Source organism: Callithrix jacchus, chromosome 1 (assembly GCF_049354715.1).
Source record: "Callithrix jacchus isolate 240 chromosome 1, calJac240_pri, whole genome shotgun sequence".
Classification (NCBI taxonomy): domain Eukaryota; kingdom Metazoa; phylum Chordata; class Mammalia; order Primates; family Cebidae; genus Callithrix; species Callithrix jacchus.
Genome location: NC_133502.1, coordinates 207,180,122 through 207,200,477, shown reverse-complemented (window position 1 = coordinate 207,200,477; position 20,356 = coordinate 207,180,122). Strand labels below are relative to the sequence as shown.

The 20,356-nt window shown below is 48.8% G+C and overlaps 1 protein-coding gene across 17 annotated transcripts in view; it reads left to right on the top strand.

The window, feature by feature from the left end:
- Positions 1–20,356, top strand: part of LOC100387845 (uncharacterized) — a 226,702-nt gene that overhangs the window by 19,767 nt on the left and 186,579 nt on the right. For all 17 annotated transcript variants that reach the window (XM_078339740.1, XM_078339722.1, XM_078339717.1 and 14 more), the window contains exon 3: positions 122–168. The gene's annotated coding sequence lies outside the window, so the exon portion shown is untranslated. The remainder of the gene's footprint in view (positions 1–121; positions 169–20,356) is intronic.

Below are 20,356 nucleotides of genomic sequence, written 5' to 3'. Positions count from 1 at the left end.
TGAGTTCTCAAACTGAGGGCAAGGGACCTCTCTTGGAAAAATGGTTTCCCTGGGCCAAGGGTAGAGTCTTGCTCTGCTGTCTGTGGCCCCTCACCACAGGTCTGTGCTCCTCTTTCCCCAGGATGCCTGACCCTGATTTCACAGTCTGAGACGTCAAACTCCTAGTGGGTAAGTCGCTTGCTGTGCGTGTGGCTCAGAGATGCTGAAGTAGGGAAGGGGAAGGAGGCACTCACCACCTGCCTGTTTAGACTTTTAATGGCCTCCCAAAAAGAAAGTTCCCATGGGAGGGGGCAGGAGCAGGTGTAAGCTGCAGCCATTTCATTCTGGAGAGCAGGTAGGATTGCAAAGTCAGAAGAAACTGTATCGGAGGGCGTTGGCCAGTTCACACAGTTCTATAAGACCCGTTTGGACTCTGCCTCCAGCCTGGGTGTCAGCAACACAATCTTAGATGTCTCCTCTGCGTTTGTTTGTCGGTTGCCTGGTAAATACTGGGTGTTCTGTGATCCCTCATAGACTTTCAGGCTTTTGAGGGGAGGGGCTATTCCTCCTGGTTCCTCCAGGTTCTAGACAGGCCTGAGTCAGGGCTTGGAACTGTGAGCTCAGCAAATGCACATGAGCTCCCTGAGCACCTGCAGGTGGCTGATGATTTAGTGCTCTGGACGCTCAGTCAGGTAGTAGGTGGCATTTCAGATCTTACAGGCCGTTGTTCAATCAATCTGTTCTTTCCAGAAAAACACTTTTTGGTGGGCAAGATCAGAGTTGCAAGTGGTTGGATAAGTTCTCTGCCCTCTTGGTGGGTGCAACAGGCAATCAAGAAGTAAACAGTGGGTCAGGTGCGGTGGTTCACACCTGTAATCCCAGCACTTTAGGAGGCCAAGGTGGGTGGATCACGAAGTCAGGAGTTCAAGACTAGCTTGAACAATATGGTGAAACCCTGTCTTTTCTAAAAATACAAAAAATTAGGTGGACGTGGTGGCACACGCCTGTAATCCCAGCTACTCAGGAGGCTGAGGCAGGAGAATTGCTTGAACCTGGGAGGCGGAGGTTGCAATGAGCTGAGGTCATGTCACTGCACTCCAGCCTGTGTGACAGAGCAAGACTTGGTCTCAAAAAAAAAAGAAAGAAAAAAAAGGAAGTAAACAGTGGGCTGAGGGCAGTGACTCATGCCTGAGGGCAGATCATTTGAGCCAGGAATTTGAGACCAGACTGGGCAACAAACATAGTGAAACACTGTCTCTCAAAAATTAGCTGGTCGTGGTGGTGCATGCCTGTATTCCCAGCTATTCTGGAGACTGGCACGGGAGGATCACTTAAGTCCCAGAGGCGGAGGTTACAGCGAGCTGAGATCGCGCCATAGCACTCCAGCCTGGGTGACAAAGTGAGACCTTGCCTCAAAAAAGAGAAAAAAGTAAACAGTGTTTACAATGCTATATCTGGCTGGGCACGGTGGCTCATGCCTAGAATCCTACCACTTTAGGAGGCTGAGGCGGGAGGATTGCTTGAGACAATGAGTTTGAGACCAGCCTGGGCAAAATAATGAGACCCCGCCTCTACAAAAAAAAAAAAAATTAGCCAGGTGTGGTGGTGTGTGCCTGTAGTGATAGCTACTTGGGAGCCTAGACGGGAAGATCACTTGAGCCCAGGAGTTTCACTCCAACATGGGTGGCAGAGCGAGACCTGTCTCAAAATAAGTAATACTGATAAAAGGAAATGTCTTCAAGGCTATGTAGAAATAAACAGACCAATGGCATGGCACGTGGTGGGTGGGGCTGCATTTGAGACAGGGTGGTCAGGGAGGGCCTCTCTGAGGAGAAGGGGGCATTTGATGAGCTGTGGGAGAAGACATTCTAGGCTGAGGGAAGAGCAAGGGCACCCAGAAGGTGGAGATAAACCTGGGGTGTGGAGGGACTGAGTGAGCAAGTGGGAAAGCTGCAGAAGAGGCGGCTGAGGCCTCGGGGCTGGGATGTGGGGGCCTCCCAGGGCCCTGTCGGGAATTTGGGTTTGACTCGTAATGCGTTGGGAAGTCACTGGGGAGCTTTTAAAGTGGGGCACAGGGAGTATCTCTTTGTGATCTGATTATTTTCTTGGGATGGGTTTCAAACATTTTTTTATTTTTATTTTTTGAGACGGAGTTTCGCTCTTGTTACCCAGACTGGAGTGCAATGGCACAATCTCTGCTCACCTCAACCTCCGCCTCCTGGGTTCAAGCAATTCTCCTGCTTCAGCCTCCTGAGTAGCTGAGACTACAGGTGTGCGCCACCATGCCCAGCTAATTTTTGTATTTTTAGTAGAGACAGGGTTTCACTGTGTTGACCAGGATGGTCTCAGTCTCTTGACCTCGTGATGCACCTGCCTCGGCCTCCCAAAGTGCTGGGATTATAGGCGTGAGCCACCTCACCCAGCCTCAAACATTTTTTTCTTTGCTTTGATACGGAATTTCGCTCTGTCACCCAGGCTGGAATGCAGTGGTGAGATCTTAGCTCACTGCAACCTCTGCCTCTGGGTTCAAGTGATTCTCCTGCCTCAGCCTCCTGATTAGCTGGGACTACAGGTGCCTTCACCATGCCCTGCTAATTTTTTGTATTTTTAGTAGAGATGGGGTTTCAACGTGTTAGTCAAGATGGTCTCCATCTGCTGACCTGTGATTCTCCCTCCTCGGCCTCCCAAAGTCCTGGGATTACAGGTGTGAGCCACTGTGGCCGGCCTGAAACATTTGTATTTACTTTTATTTATATGTGTTAGAGACCAGTCTTCATTCTTTTGTCCAAGGTAGAGTGCAGTGGCTTCGTTAGGGCTCACTGAAGCCTGCAACTCCTGGGCCTAAGCAGCCCTCCTGCCTTAGCCTCCAGAATTGCTGGGACCACAGGGGTGTACCACTATACCCAGCTAGTTATTTACTTATTTTTGTAGAGATGGGGTCTTGCTATGTTGCCGAGTCTGGTCTTGAATGACTGCATGTGGCCACATTTAAAAAATTGAGATAATATTTGCATACTATAAAATTTGCCACTTAACCATTTAAAAATGTACAAGTTGTCCAGGTGCAGTGGCTCACACTTGTAATTCCAGCACTTTTGGGAGGCTGAGGCAGATGGATCACTTGAGGTCAGGAGTTCAAGACCACCCTGGCCAACATGGTGAAACCTCCTCTCTACTAAAAATGTGAAATTCACCAAGTGTGGTGGTACATTCCTGTAATACCAGCCATTTGGGTGGCGTGTGCCTGTAGTCCCAGCTATTCAGGAGGCTGAGGCAGGAGAATCACTTGAACCTGGGAGGCAGAGGTTGTGGTGAACTGAGATCACACTACTGCACTCCAGCCTGGGCAACAAGAGCGAAACTCCGTCTAAAAAAAAAAAAAAAGAAAGTATTTTCTTACAATTCTGGAGGCAGGAAATCTGAGATCAAGGTGTCAGCAGGCTTGGTTTCTTTGAAGGTCTCTGTCCTTGGCTTGTAGATGGCTGTCTTCTTCCTGTCTGCACGTGGTTCTCCTTTTGCATGTCCTAAACTCTTCTTTTTTGTAGAGACGGGGTCTTGCTTTGTTGCCCAGGCTGGTCTCAAATTCCTGGGTTCAAGTGATCCTCACCTTCACAAAGTGTTGAGATTACAGGTGTGAGCCACTGTGCCCAGCCATTAAACTCTTACTTCTTTTTGAGATGGAGCTTTGCTCTTGTTGCCCAGGCTGGAGTGCAGTGGTGTGATTTCAGCTCACTGCAACCTCCGTCTCCCAGGTTCAAGCAATTCTCCTGCCTCAGCCTCCCAAGTGTTGGGATTGCAGGCACGAGCCACTGCTCCTGGCAACTCTTCTTATAAGGGCACCAGTCATATTAGATGAGGGCTCACCCTAAAGATGTCATTTTCACTTAATTACGTTTTTTGTTTGAGATACAGTCTGACTCTGTCGCCCAGGCTGGCATGCAGTGGTGCTATCTTGTCTCATTGCAACCTCTGCCTCCCTAGTTCAAGTGATTCCCTCCCCGGTTCAAGTGATTCTGCCTCAGCCTCCTGATTAGCTGGGACTACAGGCACCCACCACCATGCCTGGCTAATTTTTTGTATTTTATTATAGATAGAATTTCACCATGTTGGCTGGAATGGTCTCGATCTCCCAACCTCGTGATCTGCCCACCTCTGCCTCCCAAAGTGCTGGGATTGCAGATTTGAGCCACCACACCCGGCCTTAATTACCTTTTTAAACACCCTATCTCCAAATATGGTTATATTCTGAGGTGCTGGGGGGTTAGGATTTCAGCATATTAATATACACATTTTATAGGCAGACATGATTAAGACTATGACCTAAGAGTTCTTTAGATATTCTGGATGTGAGTCTTTTGTCGGATATATATATATTCCTAGGCCAGGAGTGGTGGCTCATGCCTATAATCCCAGCACTTTATGAAGCCAAGGTGAGCAGATAACCTGAGGTCAAGCGTTCCAGATGAGCCTGGCTAACAGGGTGAAATCTCATCTCTACTAAAAATACAAAAATTAGCTGGGGGTGGTGGTGGGCCCCTGTTGTCCCAGCTACTTGGAAGGCTAATGCAGGAGAATCACTTGAACCCAGGAGGTGGAGGTTGCAGTGAGCTGAGATTGCACCATTGCATTCCTGAATAATTGCAATTACTGGTGCATGCCACCATGCCCAGCTAATTTTTATTTGTTTTTGAGACAGAATTTCACTTTTGTTGCCTAGGCTGGAGCACCCAGCCTGGAAGTTCTTAATTTTAATACAGACTATTTAGCTCTGCTTGGTGCATTAATTCTTTTTGTGTCTTGCTTAAGAAATTTTTGCCTACTATAAGGTCATGAAGATATTCAGATGTTTTTCTCAAAAAGCCTTATTGTTTGAACTATCACATTTGGATCTATAGTTCAACAGGAATAGATTTTTTTTATTTGGTAGAATATGAGATTAAGATCCCCCCTTTTTTTGCATATGGACGTCCAGTTGACCCAGCACTAGTATTATTTAAAAAAAAAAAAAAGTACTGGCTGGGTGCTGTGGCTCATGCCTGTAATCCCAGCACTTTGGGATGTCAAGGCGGGTGCATCTCCTGAAATCAGGAGTTTGAGACCAGCCTGACCTACATGGGGAAACCCTGTTTCTACTAAAAATACAAAAATTAGCCGGGCTTGTTGGGAGTTGCCTGTAATCCCAGGTACTGGGGAGGCTGAGGCAGGAGAATCGCTTGAACCCAGGAGGTGGAGGTTGCAGTGAGCCAAGATCACACCATTGCACTCCAGCCTGGGCGACAGAGCGAGACTCCCTTTCAAAAAAAAAGATTGCATTCTCTGTCCAGGCATGGTGGCTTAAGCCTATATAGAATGCCAGCACTTTGGGAGGCCTAGGAGGGAGGATCGCTTAAGTCTAGGAGTTTGAGAGCAGCCTGGGCAACATGATGAAACCCCATCTTTAGAAAAAAAACCCCAAAAATTAGCTGTATGTGGTGGTGCGCACCTGTAATCCCAGCTACTCGTAAGGCTGAGGCAGAGAATTGCTTGAACCCCAGAGTGGAGGCTGCAGTGAGCAGAGATCATGCCACTGCACTCCAGCCTGGGCAACAGAGAGGGATCCTGTCTCTAAAAAATAAGAAAAAGGAAAAGATCGCCTTCTCATGTGACCCTTTGTGTTTCCATATGAATCTTAAAATTACCTTGTCAATATTTCTTTAAAGGTTGCTGTAATTTTGATTGGCATCTTGTTGATTCTGTGGATCAATTGGGGAAATTCCTTATCATACTGAGTTTTCTATTCAGTGAGCACGGCATATTATTCCGTTGATTTGTAGGGTTTTTGTAGATTTGCATCTCTTCTTAGATTTAGTCCTAGGAATTTGATTTTTGGGGGGGTTGCTCTTTTATGTTAAGTAATTATACCATCTATTAATAATATAATATCAGCTTTATTTAATCTTTCCAATTGATATGCCTTTTAATATATTTCCTTGAGTTGTGGCACTGGCTGGGACCTCCACGGTATACTCTGTTGTAGGGGTCCTGTTCTGTTGCCCAGGCTGGAGTCCAGTTGTGTGATTATAGCTCACTGCTGCATCTGCCTCCTGGTCTCAAGTGATTCTCCCACCTCAGCCTCCGAAGTAGCTTGGGACTACAGTTGCGCCACCATGCCCAGATCATTTCTTTTTTTGGAGACTGAGTTTCACTCTTGTTGCCCAGGCTGGAGTGCAGTGGCACTATCTCAGCTCACTGCTACCTCCCCCTCCTGGGTTCAAGTGATTCTCCTGCCTCAGCCTCCCAACTTGCTGGGTCTACCGGTGTGCACCACCACGCCCAGCTAATTTTTGTATTTTTAGTAGAGACGGGGTTTCACCATGTTGGCCAGAGTGGTCTTGATCTCTGGGCCTTGTGATTTGTCCACCTTGGCCTCCCAAAGTGCTGGGATTTGCAGGTGTGAGCCACCACACCTGGCAACCAGATCATTTTAAAATGTTTTCTAAAGGCAGGATTTCCTTATGTTGCCTATGCTTGTCTTTTTTTTATTATTTCCCGGAGACGGAGTCTCACTCTGTTGCCCAGGCTGTATAGTGCAGTGGTATGATCTCGGCTCACTGCAACCTCCGACTCCCAGGCTCAAGTGATTCTCCTGCCTCAGCCTCCTGAGCAGCTGGAATTATAGGTGCACACCACCGTACCCAGCTTTTTTGTATTTTTAGTAGAGATGGGGTTTTACCATGTTGGCCAGGCTGGTCTGGACCTCCTGACCTCAGGTGATCCACCTGCCCACCTCGGTCTCCCAAAGTACTAGGATTTACAGGCATGAGCCACTATGCCCAGCCTTTGTTTTGCTTTTCAGCCAGCCTACAATTAAAAATCATAAACCGGGTTTTTTGTTGTTTCTTTTATCTCCATCACTCTAAAGCACTTCCCTAGTCTTTTTGTTTCTCTTTGCCTTTAGGGATTTAAACTTTCTTTTAAAAAATGGAAACAGTCTCAATTTGTTTCCCAGGCTTTTCTCAAACTCTTAGGCTCAAGTGATCCTCTTGCCTCAGCCTCCCAAGTAGCTGGGGTTACAGCGTGAGCCACCACGCCTGGCACGACTTGAACGTTTTTGAAGTCGCCAGTCCAGTTATTTTCCGGAGGTCCTTTGATGGAGATTTGATTGCTTTCCTGTGATTCTGTTCAGGTTACACGTTTGGCAGGAAGATTTCATAGGTGATGCTGTGTCTTTCTTAGTGTGTGACATCAGGGGTACATGCTGTCGCTGGGCCCCATCATTGGTGCCCAGTAACGATGGAGTTTGATTACTTGTCATAGTCGTTATCCATTAGATCTGTCCGTTGTACCCTTTTCCGTTTGTAAGGAGTACATATTCTGTGTGGAGGTACTTGGGGTCTGTGAATGTCCCATTCCTCAACAATCTTTGCCTTATGGATTTAAAATATGTTGCTTCCTGCCAGATTATTATGATGGTGGTTGCCAAAGAATGTTGTTCTGTTTTTGGAGGAATTGGGCCTGGGGAACTTTCTTTTTTCTTTTTTTTCTTTCTGAGATGGAGTCTTGCTCTGTCACCCGGGCTGGAGTGCAGTGGTTTGATCTCGACTCATTGCAACCTCCGCCTCCTGGGTTCCAGTGATTCTGCTACCTCAGCCTTCTTAGTAGCTGGGATTACAGGCGAGAACCACCATGCCCAGCTAATATTTTTGTATTTTTAGTAGAGACGGGGTTTCACCATGTTGGGCAAGCTGGTCTTGAACTCCTGATCTGCGCGCCTCAGCCTCCCAAAATGCTAGGATTATAGATGTGAGCCACCGCACCCAGCCTTTTTTTTTTTGAGACAGAATCTCACTCTGTCACCTAGGTGGGAATGCAGTGGCATGATTACAGCTTACTGCAGACTTGACCTCCTGTGTTCAAGTGATCCTCCTGCCTCAGCCTCCCTATCAGCTGGGCCTGTGGCATGCACGGCTAATTGTTTTTATTTTTTGTAGAGACGAGTGTCACTGTGCTGCCCATGCTGCTCGCAAACTCATGGACGCAAGTGACCCACCCACTTTAGCCTTCCAAGTAGCTGGGATTATAATCAGCCATTGCACCAGAGCCCGCTTATTACGTCTTTTTTTTTTTTTTTTTTGAGACGAGTCTCACTCTGTCTCCAGGCTGGAGTGCAGTGCCACGATCCCAGCTCACTGAAACTTCCATTTTCCGGTTTCAAGCAATTCTGCCTCAGCCTCCTGAGCAGCTGGGACTATAGGTACGCACCACCATGTCTGGCTAATTTTTTGTACTTTTAGTAGAGATGGGGTTTCACCATGTTGGCCAGCATGGTGTCATTCTCTTGACCTCATGATCCGCCCACCTCAGCCTCCCAAAGTGCTGGGATTATAGGTATGAGCCCTGAGCCTGGGCATATTATGTCTTTTTGGATTTCTCTCTAATGAAAGAATCCAAGCCAACTGATGCTTTTTTTGGCCCTTTTCTTGAATCTTCATGGCAAATGACTTCATTTGGTATTCACACAATTATACTAATAATCACTGATCTTTTAGCAAACAGGCACCACAGGGCTTCACTTTCTTCTCCTCAAGAGTCATATGAATTAGGTGTTATGTTCAGTTTTCCAGGTGGTGCATTTGAGGCTCAGAGGGATTGAACCTAATTCAATAGTCATATGAATTAGGTGTTATGTTCAGTTTTCCAGGTGGGGCATTTCCAGGAGGGATTGAACCTCACAGCTGGTAGGCAGCGGAGCCAGAACTGCACCTGGCCCTGGGTGTCTTCAAAGCCCGTGTTACGACCTGCTCTTCCTCCTCCTCCTCCTCTTCCACGCTTTCTTCCTTTACAGATTCACTGGGTGTCTGTGTTGTATCTGGCCTGGTGCTAGTCACAAGCTGTGGGGCTTGCCCTTGATGGACTGTGTTTTAGAAAATAAGTTCTCGGCCGGGTGCGGTGGCTCATGCCTATAATCCCAGAACTTTGGGAGGCTGAGGCGGGAGGATCACTTGAGCTTAGGCCTCACGGCCGGAAACAGTGGGATTTGAATCTGTGGCCAGTGCCCTTGCTAATCAGTGCTGCCTCCGTGACATGGATGAGGAACAAAATACAAAACCACTCCAGAAATGTGAGGATGCTGGAGAAGATTCCAGAACTGTGATGTGGAATGGTTCTGTGCGCGCTCGGCAGAGTGGGGATCCAGGGAGTTTGGGGTCACGCCTGTGTATCACATTAGCCTTTAAGACGCCTTTGAGCAGCCTTGTCCTGGCCCTGAGCTTGCTGCTCTCGGAGCTGATGGATGGAGCCTTCAAAACAGGGGCCACGGGGCCATGGATTAATTTCCACAGCTGGAACTTGTTCTGCCTCCTCTGCCCAGGAGCCAGAGCACCCACCGATCACAGATGAGCCTGGGAGGGAGGGAGGGGAAGGAGGAGAGGGAGGGGGGGCTGCTGGCCTTCTTAGGAACTCCAGGCACTGCCCCACGTGGAAAATTTCTCCTGTAACCCACTCACTTCAGGAGTGCAAGAGCCCTAGCAGTGTGGATCCCTTACTGGTCCAAAGGGTTGCTTGTCCCTTTCACCTGCTCGGGGGACGGCTGCTCCTAAAAGCTTGAAGGGCTGCATTCCATTGTTACTGATATGTTCCCTCCGTCCCTTTGGGCCACCTGCCTCCCCAGTGCTGAACCTCTTAGAGACTTAGCCCGTGTCCTCGGTTCCCTTTTCCCTGTGACAGATCAGACTGGAGAAACTGGAGTGCTCACTCTTCATCTCTCAGCTCAGGCCAAAAGGGACTGGTGTCCCCAGTGGCCCCCCTGGACAGGCCTCTTCATCTCTTCCTCCACCCCCACTGCCAGTACCCACTTTGTACATTTAAGGGAAGCGATCTGAGTGTACAGGAACTAAAGCTGAGTGTGTCGCGCTGGGAAAAGACCTAAAAATGCCCCAGCCCAGTGGATTTCAAAGGGAAACCCCAGGAATCTAGTTCTGAATCCTGAGCACCCCACACCCACCTCCTGCATCAGCCTGGTGCTTGTTTTGTTTTTATTTATGTATATTTGGCTCTGATGAAAGCTTCTGTTTGAAGAAAGGTTTCTGTGGTGAAGGAAAGAAAAAGTATAAAGTCAATTTCTTCCTGCCTTTACGCACAAAGCGACTGAGGCCTGGAAAAGGATCAGTCCAGGCTGGGTGAGGTGGCTCACGCCTGTCATCCCAGTACTTTGGGAGGCTGAGGCAGTAGGAACACTTGAGGCCAGCAGTTTGAGACCAGCCTGGGTAACAGAGCGAAACCCTGTCTCTACAAAAGAAAAAAAAGCCAGGCATGGTGACTCATGCCTGTAGTCCCAGCTGTAGCCTCCTTGGGAGGCAGATGTGGGAGGATTGCTTGAGCCCAAGAGCTCGAGACTGCCGGGGACCATGATGGCACCACTGCACTCCAGCCTGGGTGACAGTGAGACATCTCATAAATAAAAACTAACTCCTTAAAATTATTAAAAGTCCATTTTCATTGATCAAGTTTCTAGTTTTTTCATATATATTATATATCATAGATGTTACTTTTATTTATTTTGACAGTTGTATGAATCAGAATATAAATGAGGTTTATACATTGTGATTAGTTGAGATGCTTTTTTTTTGTTTTGTTGAGACGGAGTCTCAGTGTTGCCCAGGCCAGAGTGCAGTGGCACGATCTCGGCTCACTGCAATCTCCGCCTCCTGGGTTCAAGCGATTCTTCTGCCTCAGCCTCCCGAGTAGCTGGGACTATAGGTGTGCATTACCATGCTCGCCTAATTTTAGGAGAGATGGGGTTTCACCATGTTAGCCAGGCTGGTCTCAAACACCTGACCTCAGGCAATCCACCTGCCTTGGCCTCCCAAAGTGCTGGGATAACAGGCGTGAGCCACCTCGCCCGGCTGAGCCACCGCATCTGGCCAGGTTGAGATGCATTTTAAGTCTCCTTCATTCTCTGGATTCTCCCTGTATCTCCTTCAGCTCTTCTGGGTTGTTTGAGGAGGTGACCTGTTGCGTTGTTGACCTACAGAGTTTTCCGTTGTGTGGAGTTTTCCATTGCCATACGCTTGGAGCTAACATCTTCCTCCTTTCTGTGTAGTTCTGTAAACTGATAGCTCGGGTCAGGGGTTGTGGTTCATGCCTGTAATCCCAGCACTTAGGGAGGCCAAGGCAGGCAGATCACCTGAGGTCAGGAGTTTGAGACCAGCCTGGACAACATGTCGAAACCCCGTCTCTACTAAAAATACAAAAAAATCTGGGCGTGGTGGCGGGCACCTGTAATCCCAGCTCCTCAGGAGGCTGAGGCAAGAAAATTACTTGAACCTGGGAGTGGGAGGTTGCAGTGAGCTGAGGTCGAGCTATTGCACTCCAGTCTGAGCGACAGAGCGAGACTCCGTCTCAAAAAACCAAAAACAAAAACTGGGAGTTGGATGTAGATGGTTGACCGGATTCAGGGTATCTCTCCTGCTACTGCATATTCTTCATTCATTCACTCATTCATTCATGGTTTCTAGCAGGACCGCTTCATTGCTGGTGCTTCGTTCTTCCATCAGGAGGCACCGTGATGTTGGCTCATCTCTCTCTTTCTCTCTGTGTAATGTCCACAGCCATTGGTGCTCGACACCTAGCTACTTTAGTTCATCAGGGCTGCAGTGTGGTGGTGGCCTTATTTTGTCATTTAATTGTCACTTATTGGCTGGAATTTATTAGGTTGGAACACAACTAATTGCGGTTTTTGCCATTACTTTTTTTTTTTTTTTGCTATTACTTTCTTTCTTAATTTTTTTTTTTTTTTTTTGAGACAGAGTCTTGCTCTGTCACCCGGGCTGGAGTACATAGGTATGATCTTGGCTCATTGCAACCTCCACCTCCTGGGTTCCAGCAGTTTTCGTGCCTCAGCCTCCTGAGCAGTTGGGATTACAGGCATGTGATACAACACACAGCTAATTTGTGTGTGTGTATGTGTGAGTGTTGGGTAGAGATGGGGTTTCACTATGTTGGCCAGACTGATCTTGAACTCGAGACCTCAGGTGATTTGCCAGCCTTGGCCTCCCAAAGTGCAGGGATTACAGGTGTGAGTCACCGTGCCCGGCTGCCATCACTTTCAATGGCAAAACTGCAATTACTCGTTCAGCAGCGTAATATCTGTGGCGTGAAATGTCCCTTCATTTGTTTGGAGAAGGGACCTTCCTCCATGTATCAGACTTCAAAGCCAGCAGTCACCTCTGTTGCTGTCACCCTGCATCCCTGGGTGGTGGTGTGTCATGTCTGTTTCTACTTCTCCGTGGGGGCTGGACCCCCGCTGTGTTGCATGAACAGGTGACCCGTGCATTTCTGCTTCTCAGGGGGAGGGGAGGTTCAGGAAGCCCAAGTGCCCAACAGAACTGAATTTCCTTCCTTCTCCCACCACACCTTCTCCAACCCCTCCCACAGACTGGCTTCCAGGACACCTGAGGGGCTAGAGGGAGCTCCCAGCACACAAAGGAAGTTGTCTTAGCACCAAGCCTCCCAACCTTCTGCTCCTAAGACAGTCGCTTGGCCTGCCCAGGCCTCGTCCCTGCACTCTTCCCCCTCTGACTTCAGCCCCAGCTGTTCCCCACAGCCCTTCCCTGGTCCTAGGTAGGAATACAGCTGAGTTAAGCCACTCCCGTAAGTCCTGACACCCTTTTTTTTTTTTAATTTTTTTTCAGAGACAGGGTTTCACCATCTTGGCCAGGTGGGTCTCGAACTGACCTCAGGTGATCCACCCACCTTGGCTTCCCAAAGTGCTGGGATTACAGGCATGAGCCACCATGCCTGGCCCTGACATCCTTTCATCAGAGGGCGGGGTAGGCTGAGGTGTAGTCAGTGGGGACTCTGGCCTGGCCCTGGTCTGGCCGGGAGTCTTGCAACACTGCTCCCAAGTGGCATCTGTGATTCAAAAAGCTGCAAAGTACCAGAGGCCAAGAGGGTGCCTACGAGGTGCTAGGGAGGGCAGTGGTGGCAGTGGGAGGCCTGGTTATTGCTCATGAAAGGAGCCTGGGCCCTGTGGTTTATGCCTGTAATCCTAGCACTTCAGGAGGCTGAGGTGTGCAAATCACTTGAGGTCAGGAGTTCGAGACCAGCCTGGCCAACATGGCTTAAACCCTCTCTCTACTAAAAATCCAGAGATTAGCTGGGTGTAGTGGTACGAGCCTGTGGTTCCAGTTACTTGGGAGGCTGAGGTCGGAGGGTCGCTTGAGCCTTGCGGAGGTGGAGGTTGCAGCGAGCTGAGATAGTGCCACTGCACTCCAGCCTGGGTGACAGAGTGCGACTCTGTCTAAAAAAAAAAGAAAAAAGAGGCTGGGCGTGGTGGCTCAAGCCTGTAATCCCAGCACTTTGGGAGGCCGAGGCAGGTGGATCATGACGTCAAGAGATCGAGACCATCCTGGTCAACAAGGTGAAACCCCGTCTCTACTAAAAATACAAAAATTAGCTGGGCATGGTGGCACGCGCCTGTAGTCCCAGCTACTCGGGAGGCTGAGGCAGGAGAATTGCTTGAACCCAGGAGGCGGAGGTTGCGGTGAGCCGAGATCATGCCATTGCAATTGCACTCCAGTCTGGGTAACAACAGCGAAACTCCGTCTCAAAATAAATAAATAAATGAATAAATGAAGGAATGAATGAAAGAAAAAAGAAAAGGAAACACAGGCCTTCTCCATACATTTCTGTCCCTCTGTGTTGAGCTGTACTGCCCAGGGCTGCTCAGGATCCACCAGGTGTCTTCCAGATGGGGATTCATTTTTTTTTTTTGTCTTGAGACAGTGTTTCACTCTCGTTGCCCAGACTGAAGTGCAATGGCACCATCTTGGCTCACTGCAACCTCTACCTCCTGGATTCAAGCGATTCTCCTGCATCAGCCTCCCAAATAGCTGGGATTACAGGCACGTGCCACCACGCCCAACTACCTTTTTGTATTTTTAGTACAGATGGGGTTTCTCCATGTTGATAAGGCCGGTCTCGAACTCTTGACCTCAGGTGATCTGCCTGCCTCGGTCTCCCAAAGGGTTGGGATTACTGATGTGAGCCACCATGAGTGGCCGGGGGTTCAGCTTTCCTGTTACGCATGCCCAGCCAGAACCACTCCCAGGTCAGCGCTTTCGTTCACTCTCCATTTGTCTGTGAAGTCGTACGTCATATCCCAGACAGAGCATAAAAGTAGATAACAGCCCTCGTTTCTCATTTGACAGAGAGTGAGCTCCTCGCCTGCCCCAGGCCCTGTTCTGGAAATCTGGGATAGAGCAGCTATCGAGACAGGCAAGGCTCCTGCCCTCAGGACACTCACAGAGCAGCAGGAACGGAAAGACAAGAAACAAGTAACCGAGAAATACAGTATTTAGGATGAAATAGTATGAGGTCAGCAGTGGGCGGTACCTTTCTGTTTGAGAAGCTGCTAGGTAAACTTCGATCTGGTTTTGGGAGGTGTTGGCCATGTGATCAGCTTGTGCCACACTCTGGGAGGGAGGCAAGGGGAGGGACCAGCCCTCCCCTGTGTAAATATTCCATGTTGATGAAGCCATGTAGGTATTCCCAGTCATTCTCTCGCCAACCCTGCCATAAGATTCCTAGGCTGCCATAACCAAGTACCACAAAGTGACTGGCTTAAAACCATAGAAATTTATCCTCTCACACTTCTGCAGGCTGGAAGTCCAAAATCAAGGTGTCTGTAGGGCTACACTGCCCCGAAGTCTCTGTCTTCTGGTGGTGGCAGTGCTGAGTGTTCTTTGGCTGGTATCTGCATGACTGTGATCTCTGCCTCCGTCTTCATCCAGCTGTCTTCCTTCTGTGTGTCTGTGTCCAGATTTCCTTTGTCATGGCTGGGCACGGTGGCTCATGCCTGTAATCCCAGCACTTTTAGAGGCCAAGATGGTCAGATTACCTGAGATCAGGAGTTCAAGACCAGCCTGGGCAATGTGGTAAAACCCCATCTCTACTAAAAACCCCCAAAAAAATAATAATAATAAATAATAAAATAAAGTAAAATAAAAAATAGCCGGGAATGGTGGCAGGCACCTGTTATCCCAGCTACGTGGGAGGCTGAAGCAGGAGAATTGCTTAAACCCAGGAGGTGGAGGTTGTAGTGAGCCGAGATTGTGCCACTGCACTCCCACCTGGGCGAGTAAGACTTTGTCCCCGCCCCCAAAAAAGTCCTTGTCTTATTAGGCCCATCCTAATCCCATGTGACCTGATTTTAGCTTGATCACACTAGCAAAGACTTGTTTCCAAATAAAATCCAATTCACGGATATTAGGGATTGAACATTTATTGGGGAATGCAGTTCAACTCATCATACCCCTCGAGGTATGTGGGTAGCAAAGACCCATTAGCAAATTACAGGGAATGAGCTTAGGCTGGGGAGGGGTGGCCGCCGATTTCTGTTTAGTGCCTTCCCTGCGTCCGCTCTTCGATGTGGGTCATCATCTCAGCTAATCCTAAAACCTTTTTGTCTTTTTTAAATTACATTTTTATTTATTTACTGTCTTAGTTCATTTTGTGTTGCTATAAAGGAATGCTTGAGGTTGGGCTTTTTTTTTTTTTTTTTAATTAAGATAGAGTCAGGTTCTGTCGCCCAGGCTGGAGTGCAGTGTCACCATCTTGGCTCACTGCACCCTCCACCTCCTGGGTTCAAGTGATTCTCCTGCCTCAGTGTTCCAGTAGCTGGGATTACAGGTTTGCATCACTAGGTCCAGCTAAATTTTTGTATTTTTTTTTTTGAGACAGAGTCTTGCTCGGTCGCCAGGCTGGAGTGCATTGGTGTGATCTTGGCCCACTGCAACCTCCACCTCCAAGTTCAAGCGATTCCCCTGCCTCAGCTTCCCAAGTAGCTGAGTCTACAGGCCCATGACACCAAGCCTGGCTACGTTTTTATATTTTTAGTAGAGACGGGGTTTTACCGTGTTGGCCAGGATGGTCTCAATCTCCTGACCTTGTGATTCATCCGCCTCAGCTTCCCAAAGTGCCGGGATTACAGATGTGAGCCATCGCACTCTGCCTAATTTTTGTACTTTTATTAGAGATGGGGTTTCACCATGTTGTCCAGGCTGATCTCAACACCCATCTTAGCCTCCCAAAGTGCTGGGATTACAGGTGTGAGCCACGGTGCCCAGCTGGGTTGGGTTATTTATAAAGAAAGGTTTATTTGGCTCACAGTTCTGCTGGCTGTACAGGAAGCATGGTGCCAGCGTCTGCTTCTGGTGAAGGCATCAGGAGGCTTCCAGTCATAATGGAAGGGGAGGCTGAGCTGGTGTGTCACATGGCCACAGGGGGAGCAAGAGAGGGAGGAGGGAGGGGCCAGATGCTTCTAAAGTATCCAGCCTGTAGCCCCAGCTATTTGGGAGGCTGAGGTAGGAGGATTGCTTGAGCCCAGGAGTTTGAGGCTATGGTGAGCCATGTTCAAGCCATTGCACTCCAGCCTAATGAGCAGAGTGAGGCTTTGTCTCAAAAAAACAAAAAGTGGCTCATGTTGAAATTGAGATTTGGAGGGGACAGATACCCAAACTGTATCACTTATTTGTATTCTTACTGAAAATATTGGCTGGGCATGATGGCTCCCGGCTGTAATCTCAGCACTTTGGGAGGCCGAGGTGGGCAGATGGCTTGAGCCCAGGACTTTGAGACCAGCCTGGGCAATATGGTGAAAACCCATCCCTACAAAAAATACAAATATTAGCCGGGTGTGGTGGTGCATGCCTGTAATCCCAGCTACTCTGGTGGTTTAGGCACAAGAAGTGCTTGAACCTGGGAAGTGCAGGTTGGAGTGTGCTGAGATTGTGCCACTGCACTCCAGCCTGGCCTCATGTTTTTATTTTTTAAGACAGAGTCTCACTCTGTCACCTGGGCTGGGGTGCAATGTCACAGTCATTACTCGCTGCAGCCTTGACCTTCCAGGCTCAAGCGATCCTCCCAAGTATCTGCCACCAGCTTGGGTAGTCCCAAGCTGGGACTACCAGTATCTGCCACCATGCCCTACTAATTTTTAAACTTTTTGTAGAGATGGGGTCTTGCCATGTTGTCCAGGCTGGTCTTGAACTGCTGGGCTCAAGTGATCCTCCTACCTCAGCTTCCCAGTGTTGGGGTTACAGGTGTGTCACCACACCCAGCGTATTCTTGCATTCATCAAATATTTGAGTGCCGAATGAATCCCAGATGCTTGGTGTTTTTTTTTTTTTTTTTTTGTCTACATTTGGAATAAGATTAAAAATAACAACTTAAAAAGGGCAAGTATCATGATACATACAAGGCATACATTTATTTGAAAACACTCCCAGATTTTTTCCCTCTCTGGGACCCTCCATTTAAAAAAACATAAAAATCTGTTACTGAGATAGAAGTCACAGACTATACAGTTCACTTCCCCTCTTTTACTTTTTTTGAGACAGGGTCTGGCTCTGCTGCCCAAGCTGGAGTGCAGTGGCACGATGGGTTTACTGCAGGCCCAACCTCCCAGGGCTCAAGCAGTCCTCCCACTTCAGCCGTCGGAGGAGCTGGGCCACTGGCGTGTGTCACCACGCTTGGCTATGTTTTTTGTGTGTGGAGCTGGCATGTCACTATGTTACCCAGGCTGGTCTCAGACTTCTGGGGTCAAGCAGTCCTCCCAGCTCTGTCTCCCAAAGTGTTGGGATTACAGGTGTGAGCCACCGCATCTAGCCACACTTCACTTGTTTTTAGTATATTCACAGAGTTGTGCAACCATCATGGAAGTCAGTTTTAGAACTTTTCCATCATTCCCCAGCAGAACCCCTCACCCATTAGCATCTTGAATGTGGTATAGGGTCCTAAGCAGTACATTCTTTTTAAGTGACTGTGACGCTGGGCAAAGTCCCTAAGCTTTCCACCTCCTCCCCTTCCCCACCTGTAGTTACAGATAAACTGACCGACCAAATAGGTAGGTACTCCACATGAGTGTGAAGCACATGAACTCAGTTATCTCAGGACTGCTCCTGGGGGGAGCTATTTTTTCCCCATGTTATAGAGGAAGAAGCTGATTCCCAGAGAAGCCAAGAGTCCAAGGCACAGGCTCGAGGCTCCTCTGGGAACCAAACCCTCTAGGATTTAACTGTGTGAGGGCAGAGGGAGTTGAGCTTGGCCTTTAATGCTCTTTAGCCTGCTTGCTACATACTCACCAGACCCTCTTGCACAGGGAGCTTTGCATAGATGATTTTGAGCAAGATTAGGGGGGAGGGGGCGGAGGTGGGAGGCTGGCCACAGAGGGGCGGGGGCATGGGGGTTGTAACAGCAGGGTTTCTGCCAGGTGGGCCTCCTGGAAAGTCTGAGTGAAGTCCACCTATTCCAGGCACCTGGGTAAGGATGGTGCTGGCCCTGCCAAGATCAAGACCAGAATATCCAGCGAAGAACGGGATGACCCCTGGTGGACAAAAGCTGTCCTCCCCTGGATAAGCGGCTTCACTCGATCCCTGGGGAGGGGACCTGGCCACTGGTCTGGTCTGGGTGGTCTGGGATTTTTTTTTTTAAATCAAGACAGAGTCTCGGCTGGGCATGGTGGCTCACGCCTGTAATCCCAGCACTTTGGGAGGACGAGGTGGGTGGATCATGAGGTCAAGAAATTGAGACCATCCTGGCTGACATGGTGAAACCCTGTATCTACTAAAAATACAAAGAATTAGCTGGACTATTTGGGAGGCTGAGGCAGGAGAATTTGCATGAATCTGGGAGGTGGAGGCTACGGTGAGCTGAGAACATGCCATTGCACTCCAGCCTGGGCAACAAGAGCAAAACTCCATCTCAAAAAAGGAAAAAGAGTCTCACCCTGTCAGCCAGCCTGGAGTGCAGTGTGGCACGACATCGGCTCACTGTAATCTCCACCTCTTGGGTTCAAGCAATTCTCCCACCTCAGCCTCCCGAGTGGCTGGGATTACAGGCTGAGCCACCATACTGGCTAAGTTTTGTATTTTTAGTAGAGATTGGTTTCATCATGTTGGCCAGGCTGGTTTCCAGCTCCTGACTCACGGGATCCGCTCTCCTCTGGAGCTGGGATTACAGACGTGTGCCACCATACTGGCTAAGTTTTGTATTTTGATAGAGATTGGGTTCATCATGTCGGCCAGGCTGGTTTCCAGCTCCTGACTCACGGGATCCGCTCTCCTCTGGAGCTGGGATTACAGGCTGAGCCACCGTGCCAGGCCTGGTCTGGAGCCATTTATCCACCTTAGCATGTGATAAAGATTCAGTATTTGGGGGATGAGAGAAGAACCTGGGCTTAGGCTTTAGAATGAATTGCATTCAAATCCCAGCTCTGCCACTCAGGAATTGCGCATTCCTGGGCAAGTTAGTTGTCCAAGCCTCAGCCTCTCCTTCATTAAATGGGTGTAATTGAAGTTCTGCTTCACCAAGCTGTGACCACGATGAACCTAAAATGAGATAAGCTTTGTAGGGAACTCGCCTGTGCTGATGCGCATAGTGAGTGGTAATGATTGTAACTGGTAGAAAGAGTGCTCTGGGCGCTTGAGCCAGTCGCTGTATCTCTGGGCCTTGGTCTCCCCATTTGTAAAACAGGAACAGCCTTACCTCGCTTCTCTAGGGTTGCTGTGAAATTTACATTTTGAACTCAAAAGATAGAAATGCGCAAGTTCTCTTACATACTTAAGGGGTTCCTGCCTTCCTTCCTTCTTCCTTCCTTCCTTTCCTTCCCGCCTTCATTTCCTTCCTCCTTCCTTCTTCCTTCCTTGTCTTCCTTCCTTCCTTCCCTCCCTCTCTTCCTCCCTCCCTCCCTTTTTTCTCTTCCTCCTCCCTGCCTTCTTCCTTCCTTTCTTTCCCTTTTTCCTTTCCTTCTCTTCCTTTCCTTTCCTTCCTTCCCTCCTTCCCTTCTTCCCTTCCTCTTCCTCCCTTCCTCTTCCTCCCTTCCTTCCCTCCCTTCCCTCCCTCCCTCCCTCCCTCCCTTTTTCCCTTCCTTCTTCCCTTCCTTCCATTCCCGCCCTTCCCTTCCTTCTCTCCCTTCTTTCCCTTCCTTTCCTTCCTTCCCTCTTTCAGAATGGGGCAGCCTGGACAACACAGTGAAACCCTATCATGCTTGGCACGGTGGCTCATCCCTATAATCCCAGCACTTTGGGAGGCTGAGGCAGGCAGATTACTTGAGATCTTCTGCCTCCTAGGCTGGCCAACATGGTGAAACCCTGTCTCTTTTAAATATACAAGAATTAGGCAGGCATGGTGGTGCATGCCTTTGAGCTGAGATGGTACCATTATACTCCAACTTGGGTGACAAAGTGAGACTTCATCTCAAAAAAAAGAATAGAGAAAACCCTGTCTCTACAAAAAATAAAAACCTAGTTGGATGTGGTGGTGCCCACCTATAGTCCCACCTATTTGGGAGGCTGAGGCTGGAGGGTCGCTTGAGCCTGGGAAATTGAGGCTGCAGTGA